At 33.8% G+C, this 24,644-nt stretch overlaps 1 non-coding gene across 1 annotated transcript; it reads right to left on the reverse strand.

The window, feature by feature from the left end:
- Nucleotides 1-21,038: 21,038 nt before the first annotated feature.
- LOC139869821 (small nucleolar RNA R71) lies at nucleotides 21,039-21,145 on the reverse strand. Its single transcript, XR_011766398.1, has one exon. It is a non-coding gene; the product is annotated as a small nucleolar RNA R71 (small nucleolar RNA).
- Between the last annotated feature and the right edge of the window lie 3,499 nt (nucleotides 21,146-24,644).

The following is a 24,644-nucleotide window of genomic DNA, read 5'->3' on the forward strand; positions in this document are numbered from 1 at the left end:
TAAAAGAAAATCCTCAACCAACCGATCAAGGTTAATTATGGTCAATGGTGTTTCCGCCAAGGAAGCAAAATATTGGGAGAATTACCAATTCTCCGATGAATCGGATTCTGACGAGAATTCCGATGATGTTATAGAAATTACCCCAACTGAATTTAAAAAGGAAAAAGAAAATAATAAGGGAAAGGGCATAAAAATAGAGAAATCTAATTCCAACCCCGATGAACTTTATATGTATCGTCAACCCCCGAAGCCCTTAAGTTGTAACAATGACCCGGGAACCTCTAAACCACCAGGTTTTTCTAAACCGTTGTGGAAAATGACAGCTCGTATTAGGGGAACATCATATATCCCTAGAAAATTGGCAAAACGAACCAAGACCGAAGAAGAAGAAACGAGCGAGTCGGAATAATATAGTTGTATTCGTGTGGTGTAATATATGTAATATAGTGTGCTTATGCTTTATGATATATGTAAAAATTGCTTGTATTAATAAGTATTTTTTTAATGAATCTAACTCTTGTCTATTTTACAGTATAAAAACACAAAATGGATAGACAACCCAATATTTTAAGAGACCTGCCCGGAGACATGATTGAAGAAATCTTGTCTAGAGTCGGTCAGAATTCTTCGGCACAACTATTTACGGCGAAATCAGATTGTAAGACATTCGAAGAACGTTCCAAGAATGCCTTGGTTTATAAGAGACTTTCGTTTGAAAGATGGGGGATATCACATTGGGAAACCCATAAGTTACGATGTGTTTACTTTGACGCATATATTGCGGGGAACCCAAGTGCTATTTTACTCAACGGATTAAGAAATTATTTTGACTCAATATATCCGAATATAGGACTTCGTGATTTAGAAAGAGCGGCTAACATGCAACATAAAGAAGCATGTTATGCTTACGGGTTAGTAATGTTCGCTTCTTACCAAAGTGAGAATAAGAACATCGGGCTACAAGTATTAAACAAAACGTTCCCACAAGTGACGGAGTCGGTAATTGGGGTAAGAAATGAGGTTTTTAGGTTATTACGAGACTGTTGGTCATTACGTAACCCTCGTCCCTTTGACGACGTTACAATACGCTGTCTTATCAACGGCCATAACGGTTATGTTCCACAAGACCAAGGATGGGAAGTAGTCCTAGTAAAACCAGAATGCATGACTTGTTTCTGGACGTATGAATTGCGTGTCTTTATTGCCTTTGCTGAACGACTTGTGTACTAGCTAGAATTATCTTCACAACTATCTTGTATCAAAGTTATTGTGTGCTATAATTTCATGCTATATGTAAAATAAGTGGTATTGTAAGTTTGTAAAATATTGTATAAAAGTTTGAACGCGAAATATTATTATAATCAGTTTTTCATATAGAATTGTAGTAGTTGAATTGTATATTAGCTACTAAGTATGAACTTAACGGGTAGGTACTACCCGAATTTAAACTTATAAAACGCTAATATGAAGAAAAAGCTTTTATAAATGAGTTCATATTATGCTACGAAATACTATTAACTACTCTTAATATTCTGTATGATTAACTTGTTCCATTTGACTATTTTGAAGGAAATGGCACCGACTAATCGACACACCGTGAATATGAATGAAGAGGAATTTCGTACTTTTCTAGATTCAAACATAGCCGCAGTACAGGCTGCGCTACATACCAACAATAACCTTGGATCTAGCAGTACAGGAAATCGTGTAGGATGCACCTATAAAGAATTCACTGCTTGCAAACCTTTGGAATTTGATGGAACCAAAGGACCGATCGGATTGAAATGGTGGACCGAGAAGGTCGAATCGGTTTTTGCCATAAGTAAGTGTACGGAAGAGGACAAAGTGAAGTACGCTACGCATACCTTCACAGGTTCTGCGTTAACATGGTGGAATACCTATCTAGAGCAAGTGGGACAAGATGATGCTTACGCACTACCGTGGTCAGCATTCAAGCACTTGATGAACGAGAAGTACCATCCCAGAACCGAGGTCAATAAGCTCAAGACAAAACTTAGAGGGTTACGAACCCAAGGATTTGATATTACCACGTACGAAAGACGATTCACAGAATTGTGTCTATTGTGTCCGGGAGCGTTTGAAGATGAGGAAGAGAAGATCGATGCGTTTGTGAAAGGATTACCGGAAAGAATCCAATAAGATATAAGTTCACACGAGCCCGCCTCCATACAACAGGCATGTAGAATGGCTCACAAACTAGTGAACCAGATTGAGGAAAGAATTAAAGAACAGACAGCTGAAGAGGCCAATGTGAAGCAAGTCAAAAGAAAGTGGGAGGAAAACGGTGATAAGAATCACCAATACAACAACAACAGCAATTACAATAATAATCGCAACAATTATCCCAACAATCGCAACATCAATCGCAACTACAACAAACGGCCCAACAACAACAACAACAACAACAACAACAACAACAACAACAACAACAACAACAACAACAACAACAACAACAACAACAACAACAACAGCAATCGTCCCAACAACAATAACAACCGCAACAACAACAACAACAACAACAACAATCAGAAGCAGCTATGCCAAAGGTGTGAAAAGTATCACTCGGGGTTCTGCACCAAATTTTGCAACAAGTGTAAAAGAAATGGTCATAGCGCGGTGAAGTGTGAGGTCTACGGACCAGGGGTTAACAGAACGAAAGAAACAAATGGTGTCAGAACGAGTAATGGCGGAGCAAGTAGTGTCGGAGCAAGTTATGCCAATGTAGTTTGTTATAAATGTGGAAAACCGGGCCACATTATTAGAAATTGCCCGAACCAGGAGAACACGAATGGACAAGGCCGCGAAAGAGTGTTTTAATATTAATGCGCCAGTGGCACAGGAAGACCCGAAGCTTGTTACGGGTACGTTTCTTATTGACAATAAATCTGCTTACGTTTTATTTGATTCGGGTGCGGATAGAAGCTATATGAGTAGAGATTTTTGTGCTAAATTAAGTTGTCCATTGACGCCGTTGGATAGTAAATTTTTACTCGAATTAGCAAACGGTAAATTAATTTCAGCAGATAATATATGCCGGAATCGAGAAATTAAATTGGGTAGCGAAATATTTAAGATTGATTTGATACCAGTAGAGTTAGGGAGTTTTGATGTAATAGTTGGCATGGACTGGCTGAAGAAGGTGAAAGCAGAGATCGTATGTTATAAAAATGCAATTCGCATTGTACGAGAAGAAGGAGAACCCTTAATGGTGTACAGAGAAAAGGGCAACATGAAGCTACATCTTATTAGTAATTTGAAGGCACAAAAACTAATAAGAAAAGGTTGCTATGCTGTTCTAGCACACGTCGAGAAAGTACAAACTGAAGAAAAGAGCATCAATGATGTTCCCGTCGCAAAAGAATTTCCCGATGTATTTCCGAAAGAATTACCGGGACTACCTCCACATCGATCTGTTGAATTTCAAATAGATCTTGTACCAGGAGCTGCACCAATAGCTCGTGCTCCTTATAGACTCGCACCCAGCGAGATGAAAGAACTGCAAAGCCAACTGCAAGAACTATTAGAACGTGGTTTCATTCGACCAAGCACATCACCATGGGGAGCTCCTGTTTTGTTTGTCAAGAAGACGGATGGTACATTTAGGTTGTGTATTGACTACAGAGAGTTGAACAAACTTACCATCAAAAACCGTTATCCACTGCCGAGAATTGACGACTTATTTGATCAACTACAAGGCTCGTCGGTTTATTCGAAGATCGATTTACGTTCTGGATATCATCAAATGCGAGTAAAGGAGGATGATATTCCAAAAACTGCTTTTAGGACGCGTTATGGTCATTACGAGTTTATGGTTATGCCGTTTGGATTGACTAACACACCAGCTGTGTTAATGGACCTTATAAACCGAGTGTGTGGGCCATATCTTGACAAGTTTGTCATTGTTTTCATCGATGACATACTTATTTACTCAAAGAATGATCAAGAGCACGAAGAACATTTGAGAAAAGTGCTAGAAGTATTGAGGAAAGAAAAACTGTACGCTAAGTTTTCAAAGTGTGCATTTTGGTTGGAAGAAGTTCAATTCCTCGGTCACATAGTGAACAAAAAAGGTATTCAGGTGGATCCAGCAAAGATTGAAACCGTTGAAAAGTGGGAAACCCCGAAAACTCCAAAACACATACGCCAGTTTTTAGGACTAGCTGGTTACTACAGAAGGTTCATCCAAGACTTTTCTAGAATAGCAAAACCCTTGACTGCATTAACGCATAAAGGGAAGAAATTTGAATGAAAGGATGAACAAGAGAAAGCGTTTCAGTTATTGAAGAAAAAGTTAACTACGGCACCTATATTGTCATTGCCTGAAGGGAATGATGATTTTGTGATTTATTGTGACGCATTAAATCAAGGTCTCGGTTGTGTATTAATGCAACGGACGAAGGTGATTGCTTATGCGTCTAGACAATTGAAGATTCACGAGCAAAATTATACGACGCATGATTTGGAATTAAGCGCAGTTGTTTTTGCATTAAAGACTTGGAGGCACTACTTATATGGGGTCAAAAGTATTATATATACCGACCACAAAAGTCTTCAACACATATTTAATCAAAAACAACTGAATATGAGGCAGTGTAGGTGGATTGAATTGTTGAATGATTACGACTTTGAAATTCGTTACCACCCAGGGAAGGCAAATGTGGTAGCCGACGCATTGAGCAGGAAGGACAGAGAATCCATTCGAGTAAAATCTATGAATATAATGATTCACAATAACCTTACTACTCAAATAAAGGAGGCGCAACAAGGAGTTTTAAAAGAGGGAAATTTTAAGGATGAAATACCCAAAGGATCGGAGAAGCATCTTAATATTCGGGAAGACGAAACCCGGTATAGGGCTGAAAGAATTTGGGTACCAAAATTTGGAGATATGAGAGAAATGGTACTTAGAGAAGCTCATAAAACTAGATACTCAATACATCCTGGAACAGGGATGATGTACAAGGATCTTAAGAAACATTTTTGGTGGCCAGGTATGAAAGCCGATATTGCTAAATATGTAGGAGAATGTTTGACGTGTTCTAAGGTCAAAGCTGAACATCAGAAACCATCAGGTCTACTACAACAACCTGAAATCCCGGAATGGAAATGGGAAAACATTATCATGGATTTCATTACTAAATTGCCAAGGACTGCAAGTGGTTATGATACTATTTGGGTAATAGTTGATCGTCTCACCAAGTCAGCACACTTTCTGCCAATAAGAGAAGATGACAAGATGGAGAAGTTAGCACGACTGTATTTGAAGGAAGTCGTCTCCAGACATGGAATACCAATCTCTATTATCTCTGATAGGGATGGCAGATTTATTTCAAGATTCTGGCAGACATTACAGCAAGCATTGGGAACTCGTCTAGATATGAGTACTGCCTATCATCCACAAACTGATGGGCAGAGTGAAAGGATGATACAAACGCTTGAAGACATGCTACGAGCCTGTGTTATTGATTTCGGAAACAGTTGGGATCGACATCTACCGTTAGCAGAATTTTCCTACAACAACAGCTACCATTCAAGCATTGAGATGGCACCGTTTGAAGCACTTTATGGTAGAAAGTGCAGGTCTCCAATTTGTTGGAGTGAAGTGGGGGATAGGCAGATTACGGGTCCGGAGATAATACAAGAAACTACCGAGAAGATCATCCAAATTCAACAACGGTTGAAAACCGCCCAAAGTCGACAAAAGAGCTACGCTGACATTAAAAGAAAAGATATAGAATTTGAAATTGGAGAGATGGTCATGCTTAAAGTTGCACCTTGGAAAGGCGTTGTTCGATTTGGCAAACGAGGGAAATTAAATCCAAGGTATATTGGACCATTCAAGATTATTGATCGTGTCGGACCAGTAGCTTACCGACTTGAGTTACCTCAACAACTCGCGGCTGTACATAACACTTTCCACGTCTCGAATTTGAAGAAATGTTTTGCTAAAGAAGATCTCACTATTCCATTAGATGAAATCCAAATTAACGAAAAACTTCAATTCATCGAAGAACCCGTCGAAATAATGGATCGTGAGGTTAAAAGACTTAAGCAAAATAAGATACCAATTGTTAAGGTTCGATGGAATGCTCGTAGAGGACCCGAGTTCACCTGGGAATGAGAAGATCAAATGAAGAAGAAATACCCGCATTTATTTCCAGAAGATACGTCAACACCTCCAACTGCTTAAAATTTCGGGATGAAATTTATTTAACGGGTAGGTACTGTAGTGACCTGACTTTTCCATGTTTATATATATATTAAATGAAATTGTTATTTACATGATTAAGTGTTTCCAACATGTTAAGTAATCAAACTTGTTAAGACTTGATTAATTGAAATAGGTTTCATATAGACAATTGACCACCCAAGTTGACCGGTGATTCACGAACGTTAAAACTTGTAAAAACTATATGATGACATATATATGGATACATATATAGTTAACATGATATTATGATAAGTAAACATATCATTAAGTATATTAACAATGAACTACATATGTAAAAACAAGACTACTAACTTAATGATTTTGAAACGAGACATATATGTAACGATTATCGTTGTAACGACATTTAATGTATATATATATCATATTAAGAGATATTCATACATCATAAAATCATGATAATATAATAATTTAAAATCTCATTTGATATTATAAACATTGGGTTAACAACATTTAACAAGATCGTTAACCTAAAGGTTTCAAAACAACACTTACATGTAACGACTAACGATGACTTAACGACTCAGTTAAAATGTATATACATGTAGTGTTTTAATATGTATTCATACACTTTTGAAAGACTTCAAGACACTTATCAAAATACTTCTACTTAACAAAAATGCTTACAATTACATTCTCATTCAGTTTCATCAACAATTCTACTCGTATGCACCCGTATTCGTACTCGTACAATACACAGCTTTTAGATGTATGTACTATTGGTATATACACTCCAATGATCAGCTCTTAGCAGCTCATGTGAGTCACCTAACACATGTAGGAACCACCATTTGGCAACTAGCATGAAATATCTCATAAAATTACAAAAATATGAGTAATCATTCATGACTTATTTACATGAAAACAGAATTACATATCCTTTATATCTAATCCATACACCAACGACCAAAAACAACTACAAACACTTTCATTCTTCAATTTTCTTTATCTAATTGATCTCTCTCAAGTTCTATCTTCAAGTTCTAAGTGTTCTTCATAAATTCTACAAGTTCTAGTTTCATAAAATCAAGAATACTTCCAAGTTTGCTAGCTTACTTCCAATCTTGTAGAGTGATCATCCAACCTCAAGAAATATTTCTTATTTACAGTAAGATATCTTTCTAATACAAGGTAATACTCATATTCAAACTTTGATTCAATTTCTATAACTATAACAATCTTATTTTGAGTGAAAATCTTACTTGAACTATTTTCGTGTCATGATTCTGCTTCAAGAACTTTCAAGCCATCCAAGGATCCTTTGAAGCTAGATCCATTTTTCTCATTTTCAGTAGCTTTATCCAGAAAACTTGAGGTACTAATGATATTCATAACATCATTCGATTCATACATATAAAGCTATCTTATTCGAAGGTTTAAACTTGTAATCACTAGAACATAGTTTAGTTAATTCTAAACTTGTTCGCAAATAAAAGTTAATCCTTCTAACTTGAATTTTAAAATCAACTAATCACATGTTCTATATCTATATTATATGCTAACTTAATGATTTAAAACCTGGAAACACGAAAAACACCGTAAAACCGGATTTAGGCCGTCGTAGTAACCCCGCGGGCTGTTTTGGGTTAGTTAATTAAAAACTATGATAAACTTTAATTTAAAAGTTGTTATTCTGGGAAAATGATTTTTATTATGAACATGAAACTATATCCAAAAATCATGGTTAAACTCAAAGTGGAAGTATGTTTTCTAAAATGGTCATCTAGACGTCGTTCTTTCGACTGAAATGACTACCTTTACAAAAATGACTTGTAACTTATTTTTCTGACTATAAACCTATACTTTTTCTGTTTAGATTCATAAAATAGAGTTCAATATGAAACCATAGCAATTTGATTCACTCAAAACGGATTTAAAATGAAGAAGTTATGGGTAAAACAAGATTGGATAATTTTTCTCATTTTAGCTACGTGAAAATTGGTAACAAATCTATTCCAACCATAACTTAATCAACTTGTATTGTATATTATGTAATCTTGAGATACCATAGACACGTATACAATGTTTCGACCTATCATGTCGACACATCTATATATATTTCGGAACAACCATAGACACTCTATATGTGAATATTGGAGTTAGCTATACAGTGTTGAGGTTGATTCTAAAATATATATAGTTTGAGTTGTGATCAATACTGAGATATGTATACACTGAGTCGTGAATTGATTCAAGATAATATATATCGATTTATTTCTGTACATCTAACTGTGGACAACTAGTTGTAGGTTACTAACGAGGACAGCTGACTTAATGAAATTAAAACATCAAAATGTATTAAAAGTGTTGTAAATATATTTTGAACATACTTTGATATATATGTACATATTTGGTATAGGTTCGTGAATCGACCAGTGGCCAAGTATTACTTCCCGACGAAGTAAAAAATCTGTGAAAGTGAGTTATAGTCCCACTTTTAAAATCTAATATTTTTGGGATGAGAATACATGCAGGTTTTATAAATGATTTACAAAATAGACACAAGTACGTGAAACTACATTCTATGGTTGAATTATCGAAATCGAATATGCCCCTTTTTATTAAGTCTGGTAATCTAAGAATTAGGGAACAAACACCTTAATTGACGCGAATCCTAAAGATAGATCTATTGGGTCTAACAAACCCCATCCAAAGTATCGGATGCTTTAGTACTTCGAAATTTATATCATATCCGAAGGGTGTCCCGGAATGATGGGGATATTCTTATATATGCATCTTGTTAATGTCGGTTACCAGGTGTTCACCATATGAATGATTTTTATCTCTATGTATGGGATGTATATTGAAATATGAAATCTTGTGGTCTATTGTTACGATTTGATATATATAGGTTAAACCTATAACTCACCAACATTTTTGTTGACGTTTAAAGCATGTTTATTCTCAGGTGAATACTAAGAGCTTCCGCTGTTGCATACTAAAATAAGGAAAAGATTTGGAGTCCATGTTTGTATGATATTGTGTAAAAACTGCATTCAAGAAACTGATTTTGATGTAACATATTTGTATTGTAAACCATTATGTAATGGTCATGTGTAAACAGGATATTTTAGATTATCATTATTTGATAATCTACGTAAAGCTTTTTAAACCTTTATTTATGAAATAAAGGTTATGGTTTGTTTTAAAAATGAATGCAGTCTTTGAAAAACGTCTCATATAGAGGTCAAAACCACGCAACGAAATCAATTAATATGGAACGTTTTTAATCAATAAGAACGGGACATTTCAAAACAGGTCATCGATTCATCATCATCATCACTATCGTTCAACCTCTATCAGTCTTCATCATTATCAATTTCAATTTTCTGTTTAAATTGATATATGCAATCAAGGATCTATGTATGTAATTCGATTTATTTATAATTAATTTGTATACTAGTGGTCGTATTAGTCTGATTAATTTGTTTATGCTAAATCTAATGTTCATAGTTACGATTTTTGTTAGTTTTTATTTTGTTGTTGAATTAAAAATTAGATTTTTATTTTAGAGATTAGTTTGGTTTTGATTGTTCACATGTTAATCAAAGTGTAGCAGGCTTCAGTTTAGTAATAACAAAAGAAATAGGTTAATAGATGTAGACTTGTTAACCTGCTTACATCGTAGTTGTAGGAGGATCACGAACAGATAGTGGCAGTAGCATCAAGTAATAATAACAGGAACAATATCTCCACAATTTAGGTTTCGTTCGTCAATAGTAACAACCCATGAGTTTCTTGACAACAATTACGATGGTTAGTTGTGGATATTTGGGCTGCAACAGAGGACGAGTAATAGTGCACAAGATATGAATAAGTTTAAATGGTTGATGTTGAAAAGAGAAGAAGAGTTTGATGAAATTCAGCGACGGTAATAGCAGTAGAAGTTAACTATAAGTGGTTAAGTTTTTATGTGGTTTATGACTGTAAACACAGCAGGTATGTAAACAAGAAATACATTTGCAGGTGTGTTCTAGGGTGGTGATTCGAATGGCAAGACAGCAGCTGCAGGCTCGTGATTTTACAAGGTGAACAGGAAGAGGTATAAAGAAAGACGATTGTGATTCAACGAAAAGAAATGGCAGCAGCTAGTGACAGTTTAATGATGATGATCGAATGGCAGCTGCACTTTGCGAAGAAGTCGAGTTGATGATCAGTTTCAGAGACAATTTAAGAGGATGTGATGGTATTTGTGTTTTCTTTCCTAACTGATTATGTTCATAGCATATCATTGTTGTTTGTTTCCTTGATTGTTGTCTTTATAGAGTCATTTTAGGTGGTGTTGAACTGCAACAAAAGACGGGCAATAGCTATAATAACATAAGCAGATGTGGCGGGTTCAACAGTGAAACAGTGGTGGTTTGTTGGGTCTTCCATCAGAAATAGGAATAAGAAGAAAAACAATGGTGTTCGTGGGTGTTGGTTACTCTTGGCCGTAGCAAACAGATAGTAGTAGTGCTTTGATGGTTAACAAGTCAAAGTGGTGATGTCTTGATGTTGTTCAATGAGTAAGAAATAGAAAACCGAAGTAGATAGTAGGGTTGTTGGTGGTTCACATGGGCGATTTTTGTAGTGGGTTTGAGGTGGTGATGGAAGGTGACGAGTTAGAGTGAGGATGGTGATTCAAGTAGGAACACGAAAGTGGAATGGTTGGTGATGATTGATCTTAGTGTAGCTGTAAAGAAGCCTCTTTATCTATCACATACATATACATATATTTATGTTGTAATATAATTTAATTTATTGATTATTGATATTAATAACATATCATTGAATATAACTTTCAATTTGCAAGGGACCCGTAATAGAAAGTGATCAATCATATTCAATTAGGTATAGTGATTTATGGTGATGCCAATCACTAAATTGATTGTTTGTTGATTGATCGAGTTGTATATGTATATATCTAAGCATATGTATAATGTATTAGGTAGATAGAGATATAGATTAGATTAGATGTTTAGTGGGAACATAGAAACAAAACACACACTAAAAGAATCAATAACATTATTCAATTACGTCCATTTGTGTCAATCAATAGATAATAGAATGTAATTAGATAATATTAATAATAATTAATATTAATAATGATTAATAATAAAAGAATCAACATGTGAAACAGAAAATCCAATTTTAATCACTTTTAATCCGGATAGTATACTGTGCTCAGTTGATAATTAGTGGCGGAGTCTTCAGAAAAATCTCATATCAAGTTCATGTAATTATTTTAGTCATAAAATGTGCAAAAAATGATCGAGTAGGCTCGTCTACTATTTATCTTATTATACACATAAGCTCACAACTTATTTAATATCAATCAAAATAGTGGACATGTGTTATTATAAATTAGAAACAATATATGAATATTCGATATACTTTACATATATATATACATATAATATAATTACATTCCTATTAACTATCAGTTGTTCGTGAATCGTCGGATTTGGTCAAAGGTCAAATGGTTTCCTGTAAACTGTTCCAAAACTTTTAAAGACTCAATATTACAGACTTTGCTTATCGTGTCGGAAATATATAAGATTAAGTTTAAATTTAGTCGGAAATTCCCGGGTCATCACAGTACCTACCCATTAAAGAAATTTCGTCCCGAAATTTGAGTGAGGTGGTCATGGCTAGTAATAAAATTGTTTTCATGACGAATATGAGTTGATAAATAGAGTTTTATCATCATTGAGTTTTGTAGATAAAACAATTCGATTATTCGAAGAGTACGAATGAAGCTATTCACAAAAGAATGAAATGAGAAGCGAAGATTTGTTTTTAACTTTTGACGTAATCAAGTTTGAATTCCAGAATTCAAGGGATTTAAAAGAAAATCTTGAAGATCTATAAGATCTGATTCTTCGGGATTTGTGGAAATTAAGATCTCTATAATTAAATGCGATGATCTGCCCCGATTACTACGTCTGATATTTCCTTTATAAATTTACCTTTTCCGTTCCATTTATTTTCCCCACTTCTATACTCAATTCCCAAATTCAAAAGATTTATGAAAATGCTTAACCCTGTTCTGATCCTTGTTCTTATTCTAACTATCGCAATGATCGTTCTTCTTTTCCAACTCCCACCTGAAGAATCTGTTTATTTCTATTATGCTCTAGGGATTATTGTATTTATAATCCTCCCGTGTCTTTATATTGCTATACGTACTAATATCCACGGTTTGTAATTTCTGGGTTGTTGTTGAGTTTTATGTCTTCCCTTTTATTTCAATGTCCGTGCTTCTGTCTCCTATAATTATTGTCATCCACAGTTAATGCACTCTCTTATTTGCTACTATTTATACCCCTTTTCTATTTCGGAGTTTCATGCTTTTGTTTACTTTTCGCAAGTAGCGGTCCAGAATTCATAGGTATGGAGTTTCGAATTATCATAATATACAAGATAGAAAGGAAAAGTAGTAGCACGATTTGTTTTGTCAAATTACCTGAATCACTGAGAATAGAACTATCAAGAATATATTTTCTTGATATGTTCAGAAGTTAAGCACAATGAAAGAGTTATGTAACATGGCACATGATGACGTTATAATCTGTGAATCATCGCGTCCCATTAGAAACTCAGCATGACTTACTGTAATATAATCACGTTAATCAAGTGTCATTATATTATACTAACTCATGCATCAGTTCCCAACATCACTTCAATAACATTCATATTTTATGCTTGAAAGTTTACAGAATATAGAAACTAACAGTTTCTATATGATGTAACACTGATAGTATGAAGAGATTAATGATTTCAGATAAGAATAGTTATGAAAATATCTTCAGAAATATGGAGGATATTTATAATGAAAGATAAGATAATATCTTTGAATATCTAATATCAGAGGATGATAGAAACTATTATCTGCAAGGGTTTAGAGTAAGAAGCAAGATATTCACTAAAGACTTTAGCAGACATTGAATCATTTGGATTCTTTGAAGTCAAACTTATTCTTTGTGATTTGTCCACGGCTTTCTTCATAGTTTCGTATAATCTGCTTTTTGGTACTAAATTTTCTATTGAATGTTTCCAATATAATGATACACAGGAAGCACGAAGAGTTATATAATCTCGGACGAGAATATTTATGAAAATATCCTCAGAAATATCGAAGATATTGATGATGATATTTTTGGAATTTCTAAGTTCGATGGTTGATAGAGAAAGATTTTCCGCAAGATTTTAATATGAGTACGGAGCAAGATATTTGTTGAAGATTTCATCGGATCCAGAATTAACTGGATTCTTTGAATATAGGGTATGGTCCTTGTATTTGTCCTTGGTCTCCTTCATGGTTAACTCTATCCGTTTTTCAGTTCCAACGTTTCTGAGCTTTTCCAACATATTATTCTTTATCATCAAACTTCCGACGACTAAGGTCGTTTACGGTTGCCTACAGTTTCTGCTGCTTCATTCAGCTTTTTCAAAGTTCAATGTATTGATTCGTAAGCTGGGTGCCTTTTCAAAATTTCAGAATGAAGATCATATTTCTAAGAGATAAATGTTATATGAATACATATAACTGTTGTTGTAGATATGCTGTGAGTTTTCAAAGTATTGATAGCTGATTCCCGGTAATTGGTATGGCAGTATTCGTTACAAGATGCGGATGAGTATATGATAGGGTTTCAATGAATAAATATAATGATTTGTCAGAGAGATTTAAACCAAGAAGCAACGAGGTTGCTGGTACGTCTGCTGGTAATATGGTAAAATATGAAAGGTTCCCCGGTAACAATAAAAGAGCACGTATATATATCAAGGTTATAATAAGGTTGTTTCGAACGAAAAGTCGAAGTTGACTTGTTGGAGCTGTGACAAAATTGGTTAATTTGGAAAGAGATTGCAAAGTTATTTTCGATAATAATAACGCTAAAGGAATTAGCACAGCTACTCGTTAAACGTTTACTCAATTTTCGAGAGTTTTCAGGTGCATAACAATATGCATCAATCTTTTCTTACGTAGATGAAGTGCGGTTGGTTCATCCTCTCGATTGAGGTGTTTTCAAGAATCATGAAAGGTTTGAACGCGGATTGTAATCGTCAAGATACAATGAGATTTAAGATGAAATCAAGTGGCAAACTTGAAGAGTTGTTTAGTTTCATATGTTATAATCAATATTTTAATTTATTTTAATTGTCCAATGTTATTAGTCCACAGTCGATAGTCCACAGTTGACAGTCCAATAATTCATATATAGTTTAATATATAATATTCGAATTAATTAATACGTGTCGTGACCCATATACTTCTCAGACTCGATCACAACTCAAACTATAAATATTATTGTAGAATCAACCTCAACCCTGTATAGAGAACTCGATCACTACTGCATATAGAGTGTCTATGGTGATTCCAAATAATATATATAGATGCGTCGATATGATATGTCAAAACCTTGTATACTTGTCCCGATATTTAAAGTGCGTAAAATAAATAACAGAAAATTAAATAACGATAAATAAAGTGTGTAAAGTAAATAAAAGAAATTTAATGACGATAAATAAAATTGCGAGAATGTAAATTGCGATAAAATAAATTGCGATAAACAAAATGTAATCAGTTAGCTAGGAACAGTTAGCTAGGATTCTTAACAAAATTTTCTCATGGTTAATTTGTTTGTTTCTAACAAATTTTTATTTTTGTCCAATGTTTTCTTCATTATGCCACTTGTTGAATTCTGATAGATCAAAATCCAAATATGAAATTGAATGAAAAGGGTTATTCTGCGGTGAACAGATACGTATATCAGTGGTTGTAAGTAGGATAGTAAATGATTGTTGAATCAGATTCGAAGAACGTACAATGTAACTTATTAATGTGAAATTTAAATATTCCTCGGGTATTACCTACCCGTTAAAATATTTTCACCATTAACAGTTTGTACAAAAGAATTTTTAATTACAATCTTTATGAAAACATATATACATATATATTTTCTTCAGATGTATTCATGGATTTAATGAGTTAATATGATATTAAACTCATTTGCTTTTCGGTTGGAACTAGAATAAATAATCTCTAAAACTTTAGAGATTACATATTCGCCATGTCGAACGAAGATAAATGAGGTAGAACGATACGTAGAACGAAGATCATACTCAAAGTACAAATGATGATATTGAAGCATGGATTGTTGATGGTACTGGTGCTGTTATTGATGGTACTGTTGGTGCCGGTGATGTTGCTGAAGCTGGTACATTTTGCACCATATTCTCATAATTGATTATTCGAGCGTGAAGTTCGTTGACTTATTACTCCAGGATGATTGTCGGTCGGAACGAACGGATGAATAAGATTCAGAATTGTGGATAGAATATAATCTTGTCGAGTTACCCTGGAAATGAGACTGAAAATGGTGTGTCGAACAGGTTCGCCGATAAACGCTTCAGGTTCATTGTCAAGAGGTGAATTCGGTTGGTGGAAGGGATTACCTTCTGCGCGTTTCCATTAATTAAGTCGACTACGAACTCATCAGATGAATTGATAATGGCTGATTGGTTTATTCATGCCGATGACGCTATTTTCGGAGCTTAGGTGAACATCTATGTCGGAATAGCTGTCGGAATAACTATCGGAATAACTATTGGAATCTGAGGGACTCGAACTGCTTGCAGTATTCATCTTGTACGATCAGATGAAGGATTTTCGATAAGAAATAGATTATAGGATGTAGATTAGTACCCTGCAATACATAATTTACATATGCATATATAATACTAAAATCCCATAAGTTACGGAGGAATCTACGAAAGTTGTCAGGCAAAGTTACTGTAACAGATACGCTAAGATATGAAGTAGCAGATACGTTAAGATATGAATTTTGTCTATACATTATTCATGCAGTCAATGCAGTAAAACGTGTCTAGGCTAAGAATGATAAGCAAGTGATTCTTTAAGAATGATAAGCAGGTAATTTTTGACACAAAATGATAAGCAAAACTTTTGACATGCAGACACGGTCGAAGTCCAGACTCACTAATGCATCCTAACGACTATCAGTTAGACACGCTAATGAAAGACCTGGTTCGCTAAGACCACCACTCTGATACCAACTGAAAGGACCCGTTCATATACATTATAAACGATTCACAATAGTTGATTACATTGCGAGGTATTTGACCTCTATATGATACATTTTACAAACATTGCATTTGTTTTTAAAAGACAAACTTTCTTTACATCGAAAATTGACAGGCATGCATACCATTTCATAATATCTACTATCCAACTATAAATTGATTTAATAATAATCTTTGATGAACTCAATGACTCGAATGCATCGTTCTTCGAAATATGCTATGAAAGACTCCAAGTAATATCTTTAAAATGAGTAAATGCACGGCAAAAGATTTCTTTAACACCTGAGAATAAACATGCTTTAAAGTGTCAACTAAAAGGTTGGTGAGTTCATTAGTTTAACATAACAATCATTTCCATTATTTTAATAGACCACAAGATTTCATATTTTCCATTTCTCATAAACGTACGTCCCATGCATAGAGACAAAAATATCATTCATATGGATTGAACACCTGGTAACCGACATTCACAATATGCATATAAGAATATCCCCATCATTCCGGGATCTTCCTTCGGACATGATATTAATTTCGAAGTACTAAAGCATCCGGTACTTTGGATGGGGCTTGTTGGGCCCGTGATAATGCTAAAAACGAACATATATTTCATAGCATTATTCCTCAAGAAAGACAAGCTTTTAGTTGCAATTGTCCTATTTACAAGTGATATTCGTTTAAATAATAAAAGGTGAAGACAAAAGACAGATTCGAAGAATTGAAGACGCAAACGACCAAAAAGTTCAAAAGTACAAAATACAATCAATGAGGTTCCAATTATTGATAAGAAACGTCTCAAAATTACAAGAGTACAAGATTCAAAACGAAAAGTACAAGATATTAAATTGTACGTAAGGACGTTCGAAAATCCGGAACCGGGACCAGAGTCAACTCTCAACGCTCGACGCAACGGACTAAAAATTACAAGTCAACTATGCATATGAATATAATATAATATATAATTAATTCTTAAAATTAATATATTTATTATATTATATTTAAATAAACATCGGCAGAAGAAAACAATCAAAAGTGGCTCTCCCCAGCTGGCTATGCGATCGCATGACCTGGAAGGCATAAATCCATGCGATCGTATGAGCCCCTTTTCCAGATCACAGGCCTATAAAAATCGAGCTTTGGTGCACCATTTTTCCATCCATAATATCAATCTCTCTATCTATATACGTAGTATATATTTATATTTATATTTTAATTTTAATTTTAATTTTAATTCTAATAATAAGGGTATGTTAGCGAATGTTGTAAGGGTGTAAGTCAAAATTCTGTCCGTGTAACGCTACGCTATTTTTAATCATTGTAAGTTATGTTCAACCTTTTTAATTTAATGTCTCGTAGCTAAGTTATTATTATGCTTATTTAATCCGAAGTAATCATGATGTTGGGCTAAAAATATTAAAATTGGGTAATTGGGCTTTGTACCATAATTGGGGTTTGGACAAAAGAACGACACTTATGGAAATTAGACTATGGGCTATTAATGGGCTTTATATTTGTTTAACTAAATGATAGTTTGTTAATGTTAATATAAAGATTTACAATTGGACGTCCCTATAAATAACCATATACACTCGATCGGACACGATGGGCGGGGTATTTATATGTACGAATAATCATTCATTTAACCGGACACGGGAATGGATTAATAGCCACTAGAATTATTAAAACAGGGGTGAAATTATGTACAAGGACACTTGGCATAATTTATAACAAAGTATTAAAACCTTGGGTTACACTCAGTCGACATCCTGGTGTAATTATTAAACAAAGTATTAAAATCTTGTTACAGTTTAAGTCCCCAATTAGTTAAAATATTTAAACTTCGGGTATAAGGATAATTTGACGAGGACACTCGCACTTTATATTTATGACTGATGGACTGTTATCGACAAAAACCAGACGGACATATTAAATAATCCAGGACAAAGGACAATTAACCCATGTGCATAAAACTAAAATCAACACGTCAAACATCATGATTACGCAAAGTTTAAATAAGCATAATTCTTTTATTTCATATTTAATTTCCTTTATTTTATATTTAATTGCACTTCTAATTATCGCACTTTTATTTATTGTTATTATATTTAATTGCAATTTTAATTATCGTACTTTTTAATTATCGCAAGTTTATTTTATCGCACTTTTATTTATCGCAATTTCATTATCGTTATTTACTTTACGCTTTAAATTAAGTCTTTTATTTATTTAATATTTTACATTTTGTTTTAACTGCGACTAAAGTTTTAAAATCGACAAACCGGTCATTAAACGGTAAAAACCCCCCTTTAAAATAATAATATTACTTATATATATATATTCGTATTTTTATAAATTAAACTAATATAGCGTTAAGCTTTGATTAAAAGATTTTCCCTGTGGAACGAACCGGACTTAATAAAAACTACACTACTGTACGATTAGGTACACTGCCTATAAGTGTTGTAGTAAGGTTTAAGTATATCCATTCTATAAATAAATAAATATCTTGTGTAAAATTGTATCGTATTTAATAGTATTTCCTGCTAAAATTTAATAGTATTTTATACCCCTTAGCTTTAACCATCAAGTATTTTTGGCGCCGCTGCCGGGGAGAACCATCTAGCTTAAAAGCCGGAAGCGCAACGCTAATATAAAAAAAAAAAAAATTTACGCTTTTGTAAAAATACGTTTTAATATATTCGAAAATATAAAAAGAAAACAAAAATATAAATATTTTTAAGAGTTTGTTAAATATTTAAGTTCTATAAAAGTTTATTTATCTTTATTTTATAAAAATATAAGTTTTATTTAATTTATATAAATATATTACATAAATATATAAAACAGAAAATTCAACACAGCAAAAAAAAAAAAACACTCGAGTCCGGTACTGTAGCAGCCCACTCTGTGGCCCGAAACCGTAGCCCATGCGATCACATGGCTGGATAACTTAGGACTCATGCGATCGCATGAGCCCGTCTGACACGCCACAGTTGACTGAGTACTGCATTAATTACGGTTTATAATTATTATTATTATATTTAAACCCTAATTAGGTTAGATTAGTTAAATATTTAATTTAGTTATTTATTTAATTTGTATTTTTAAGTTTAATTAGTTTTATAAAATATAAAATTAATAGTTTTATAAACTAAATAATATAAAAATAATATTTTTATAAAAATTGTACTTTTTATAACTTTTAGTATATTTTTATATTTTATCCCTTTTTAATTATTTTAGCGTAACTTTTGTAATTTTTGCTCGTATTTATTTTTAATTCATAGTTTTTGCCATAGTTATTTTTATTTCTAGATTTTTAGGCTTTGCCGTAAAATCCCTTAAGTGCTTTTCCTTTAGACTAAGATTTAAGTGCTTTAGAATTCTGCAACGTTTTTTTTAAATTTTAATACCTTTTTGAGATATTGCCATTTGGGATATAGTTTTTCCTGTAAGCTTTAATATTTTTAGACACCTTTTACCTATGTATCAATTATCATTCCAATTAGTAATCTCAATTTGCGATTATAATTTTAAGTTAGTGATAGTAATAAGGTTGGGTTAGTCGAGTTTTTTTTTAAAGTTTTATAGTCATTTTTTTTCTTTCTTATTTTTCGACGCCTTTTATTTTTTGATCTTTACTTTTTCGACCTTTTTCGACGCGCTCTTTTTCTTTCTTATTTCTCGTCATTCTAGTTTTTAGGACTTAGAATTTTTTTCTACTTCTTATCTATACTTCTTAAAATTACGAAAATTTATTTTAAGTGGTTAAATTGATAGACATCAAAATTTTCTGGTTCGTAGTAATAGTTGGATTTGTACGTGGACCGGGTTATTGGAGCCAAACAGTCCTCAATTATATTGAGACTAAACAAATCCTGCCCCTCTGCTGCATCTTTTGGCTATTCGAAACGTGGGCAAAATCAGAAAAGTCTATTAATTGGATAACTTATATAATTTTTTCTTTCCTTTTAAAAACTAATAGGATATTCAGTGAATGCACCGAGCAAGACGTTCACCACCTTTTGTACGTTCACCACCTGTAACTAGATCAAGACATCTAGCAAATATTATCGCCGTTGATTTTCGTTTAGAATCATCATCCAGTCGACCAAGTACTCCAATTCAAATTTCCGATAATCCATTTTTTGAACCCGACCTCACAATTGAGAATCCGGATAATATTCAGGGACAATTCATAGATCCTGAACCATTAAATTTTCCTCCGGAACCACCAATCATTCAAACAGAGATTGTTGAGGAACGAACCATTAAATCAGAATCCTCTAGTGATTCGGATTCAACAAATTCAATCATGGAAAATCTGGAACCTTTAAGTATGGAAGACCGAATGAGAGCTAAACGCACTGGCCAAGGTCATGCAATTACTCATCCAGACATTAATGCGCCAGATTATGAAATCAAAGGACAAATTCTACATACGGTGACTAATCAATGCCAATTAAGTGGTGCGCCGAAGGAAGATCCAAATGAACATCTTCGTACCTTTAATAGGATCTGCACACTATTTAAAATAAGAGAAGTTGAGGATGAACAGATATATCTCATGTTATTTCCCTGGACTTTAAAGGGAGAAGCCAAAGATTGGTTGGAATCGTTACCTGAAGGGGCGATCGATACATGGGACGTTTTATTTGAAAAATTTCTTAAACAATTCTTTCCGGCATCTAAAGCCTTAAGACTTCAAGGAGAAATTGTTAAGTTCACACAGAAGCCAAATGAAACTCTATATGAGGCGTGGACAAGATTTGAAAAGTTATTAAGAGGATGTCCGCAACATGGTTTAGATACCTGTCAAATAGTACAAATATTCTACCAAGGATGCGACATCACTACAAGGAAAGACATAGATATTGCAGCTGGTGGTTCCATTATGAAGAAAACCGAAACTGATGCTTACAAAATTATTGATAACACGGCTTCCCACTCACATGAGTGGCACCAAGAAAAAGATATCGTTAGATCATCTAAAGCAGCTAGAGCCGATTCTAGCCATGACTTAGATTCCATTTCTGCAAAGATAGATGCTGTCGAGAGACGAATGGAAAAGATGACTAAAGATATCCACTCAATACGAATTAGTTGTGAGCAGTGTGGAGGACCACATTTGACAAAATATTGTCTTAGTATTGAATTAACAATGGAACAAAGAGAGAATATTTCATACATAAACCAAAGGCCTGGAAATAATTATCAGAATAATTATCAACCGCCAAGACCGATTTACAATCAAAATCAGAATTATAACCGAAATATTCCATACAACAACCAACAAGGTCCTAACAATCAACAAGTATCCAATAATACTTACAATCAGCAAAGACCTAATTTTCAAAACAAACCACCACAACCCGATGATAAAAAGCCGAATTTAGAAGATATGATGACGAAGCTAGTTGAAACTCAAACGTAGTTTTTCACATCTCAAAAACAAACCAATGAACAAAATGCTCAAGCATTTAGAAATCAACAAGCTTCTATTCAAAACTTGGAACAAGAAGTAATTAACCTAGCAATGTTAATAGGTGAAAGAAAACCGGGAAGTTTACCTAGTGATACAAATGCTAACCCCCAGAATGAAACAGCTAAAGCCATTACCACAAGAAGTGGTACAACACTTAAACCATCTGAAATACCTGTAACTTCTGATGGAGCTATTCCTACTATAAAAGAACCACAACCTGAACAAGATAAGGAAAAAGAACCGGTAGTTGAAAAGGTTAATGAAGATAACACAGCTAAGGATAAACCTTATGTTAAACCATACCAACCACCACTTCCTTACCCAAGTAAAATGAAAAAAGAGAAACTTGAAGCCGAGCAATCCAAATTCTTGGATATGTTTAAACAGATAAATGTAAATCTTCCTTTCATTGATGTGATTTCAGGAATGCCTAGATATGCTAAATTTCTGAAAGATCTAATCTCGAATAGAAAGAAAATGGAAGAACTCTCGGCTGTTACTATGAATGCTAATTGTTCAGCAGTGCTGTTGAATAAGATACCAGAAAAACTATCTGATCCAGGAAGTTTCACAATTCCATATTTTCTGGGTAGTCTTAGTTCAATAGAAGCATTGGCAGACTTAGGTGCTAGTATAAATTTAATGCCGTTTTCACTATACACTAAACTAGACCTTGGAGAATTGAAACCAACAAGAATAAGCATACAACTAGCCAATCGATCAATAAAATATCCTAGAGGGATAATGGAGAATATGCTAGTTAAAGTTGGTACTTTAGTATTTCCAGTAGATTTTGTTGTTCTGGACATGGAAGAAGATTCTCAAGTTCCTCTCATATTAGGAAGACCATTCTTAAACACGGCTAAAGCAATGATAGACGTGTTTGGTAAGAAATTGACCCTAAGTATAGAGGATGAGAGTGTTACATTTTCAGTTGATAGAGCAATGCAACAACTGCAATCTGCAGATAATACATGTTATTATATTCAAACTATAGATTCACATGCAGAATTGTTAGAAGAATTTCCAGAATTACAAGGAACAGGAGAATGTTCTTTAGGAGAAGGAACTGAACCAATTGATGAAGCTGAAATATTAGCTACACTAATGGCTAATGGATATGAACCAACAATAGATGAAATTCAAATGCTAAAAGAAGAAGACAGATATCGATATAAATCATCGATAGAAGAACCTCCGAAATTAGAGTTAAAGCCACTTCCAAACCATTTGGAATACGCTTATTTACATGGTGAATCTGAATTACCTGTAATAATATCGTCTTCTCTTACTGAAAATGAGAAATCACAACTCATTTCTGTGTTGAAAGCTCATAAACCAGCCATTGCATGGAAGATTCATGATATTAAAGGAATAAGTCCTTCGTATTGCACACATAAAATCCTTATGGAAGAAGATCATAAAACGTATGTGCAACGCCAACGAAGACTAAATCCGAATATGCAAGATATAGTTAAAAAAGAAATTATTAAACTGCTAGATGTAGGTTTAATTTATCCAATCTCTGATAGTCCATGGGTAAGCCCAGTTCAATGCGTGCCTAAGAAGGGTAGCATGACTGTCATTACAAATGAAAAAAATGAGCTTATTCCTACAAAGACTGTAACAGGATGGTGTGTATGTATTGATTATAAAAAATTAAATGACGCCACGAGAAAAGATCACTTTCCCTTACCTTTCATTGATCAAATGTTGGAAAGATTAGCCGAAAATAGTTATTATTGTTTTCTTGATGGATTTTCCGGATACTTTCAAATTCCAATAGCACCCGAAGATCAAGAGAAAACCACATTCACGTGCCCTTATGGTACTTTTTCTTACAAACGCATGTCATTTGGACTTTGCAATGCCCCTGCAACCTTTCAAAGGTGCATGATGGCGATTTTTCACGACATGATAGAAGAATGCATGGAAGTTTTCATGGATGACATTTCAGTCTTCGGTGATACATTTGAATCATGTCTAGTTAATCTGGAATGAATGCTTATTAGATGCGAACAATCAAATCTAGTACTTAATTGGGAGAAATGCCATTTCATGGTTAAAGAAGGCATCGTTCTTGGACATAAAATTTCAAAAGAAGGAATTGAAGTGGATAGAGCTAAAGTAGATGTAATTGCTAAACTTCCACATCCCACCAATGTTAGAGGAGTTAGGAGTTTTCTAGGGCATGCCGGTTTTTACCGATGTTTCATAAAAGATTTTTCTAAAATTGCCACTCCTATGAATAAACTCCTAGAAAAGGATGCTCCATTCATCTTTTCAGATGAATGTATCAAATCTTTTAAAATTATTAAAGAGAAACTCACTAATGCGCCGATCATGATAACACCAAATTGGAATCTACCGTTTGAACTAATGTGCGATGCAAGTGATTTTGCAATGGGAGCCGTTTTAGGACAAAGGATTGAAAAACGATTTCAACCTATATATTATGCTAGTAAGACGTTACAAGGAGCACAAACAAATTATACAACTACTGAAAAAGAACTCCTTGCTATTGTCGTTGCTTTTGACAAATTTCGTTCATATCTCGTTCTAGCAAAAACGGTGGTCTATACCGACCATTCTGCTCTTAGATACCTATTTTCGAAACAAGATGCCAAACCAAGATTAATCCGTTGGATCTTACTCTTACAAGAATTCGATATTGAAATCCGAGATAAAAGAGGAGCAGAAAATCTCGCCGCTGATCATCTTTCTCGTCTTGAAAATCCTGAATTAGAAGTTCTAAATGAATCGGCCAAACAAGACAACTTTCTTGATGAATATCTATTGAAGATAGATTATAATGAAATA

The sequence above is a fragment of the Rutidosis leptorrhynchoides genome, chromosome 9 (genome assembly GCF_046630445.1).
Source record: "Rutidosis leptorrhynchoides isolate AG116_Rl617_1_P2 chromosome 9, CSIRO_AGI_Rlap_v1, whole genome shotgun sequence".
Taxonomy (NCBI): Eukaryota; Viridiplantae; Streptophyta; class Magnoliopsida; order Asterales; family Asteraceae; genus Rutidosis; species Rutidosis leptorrhynchoides.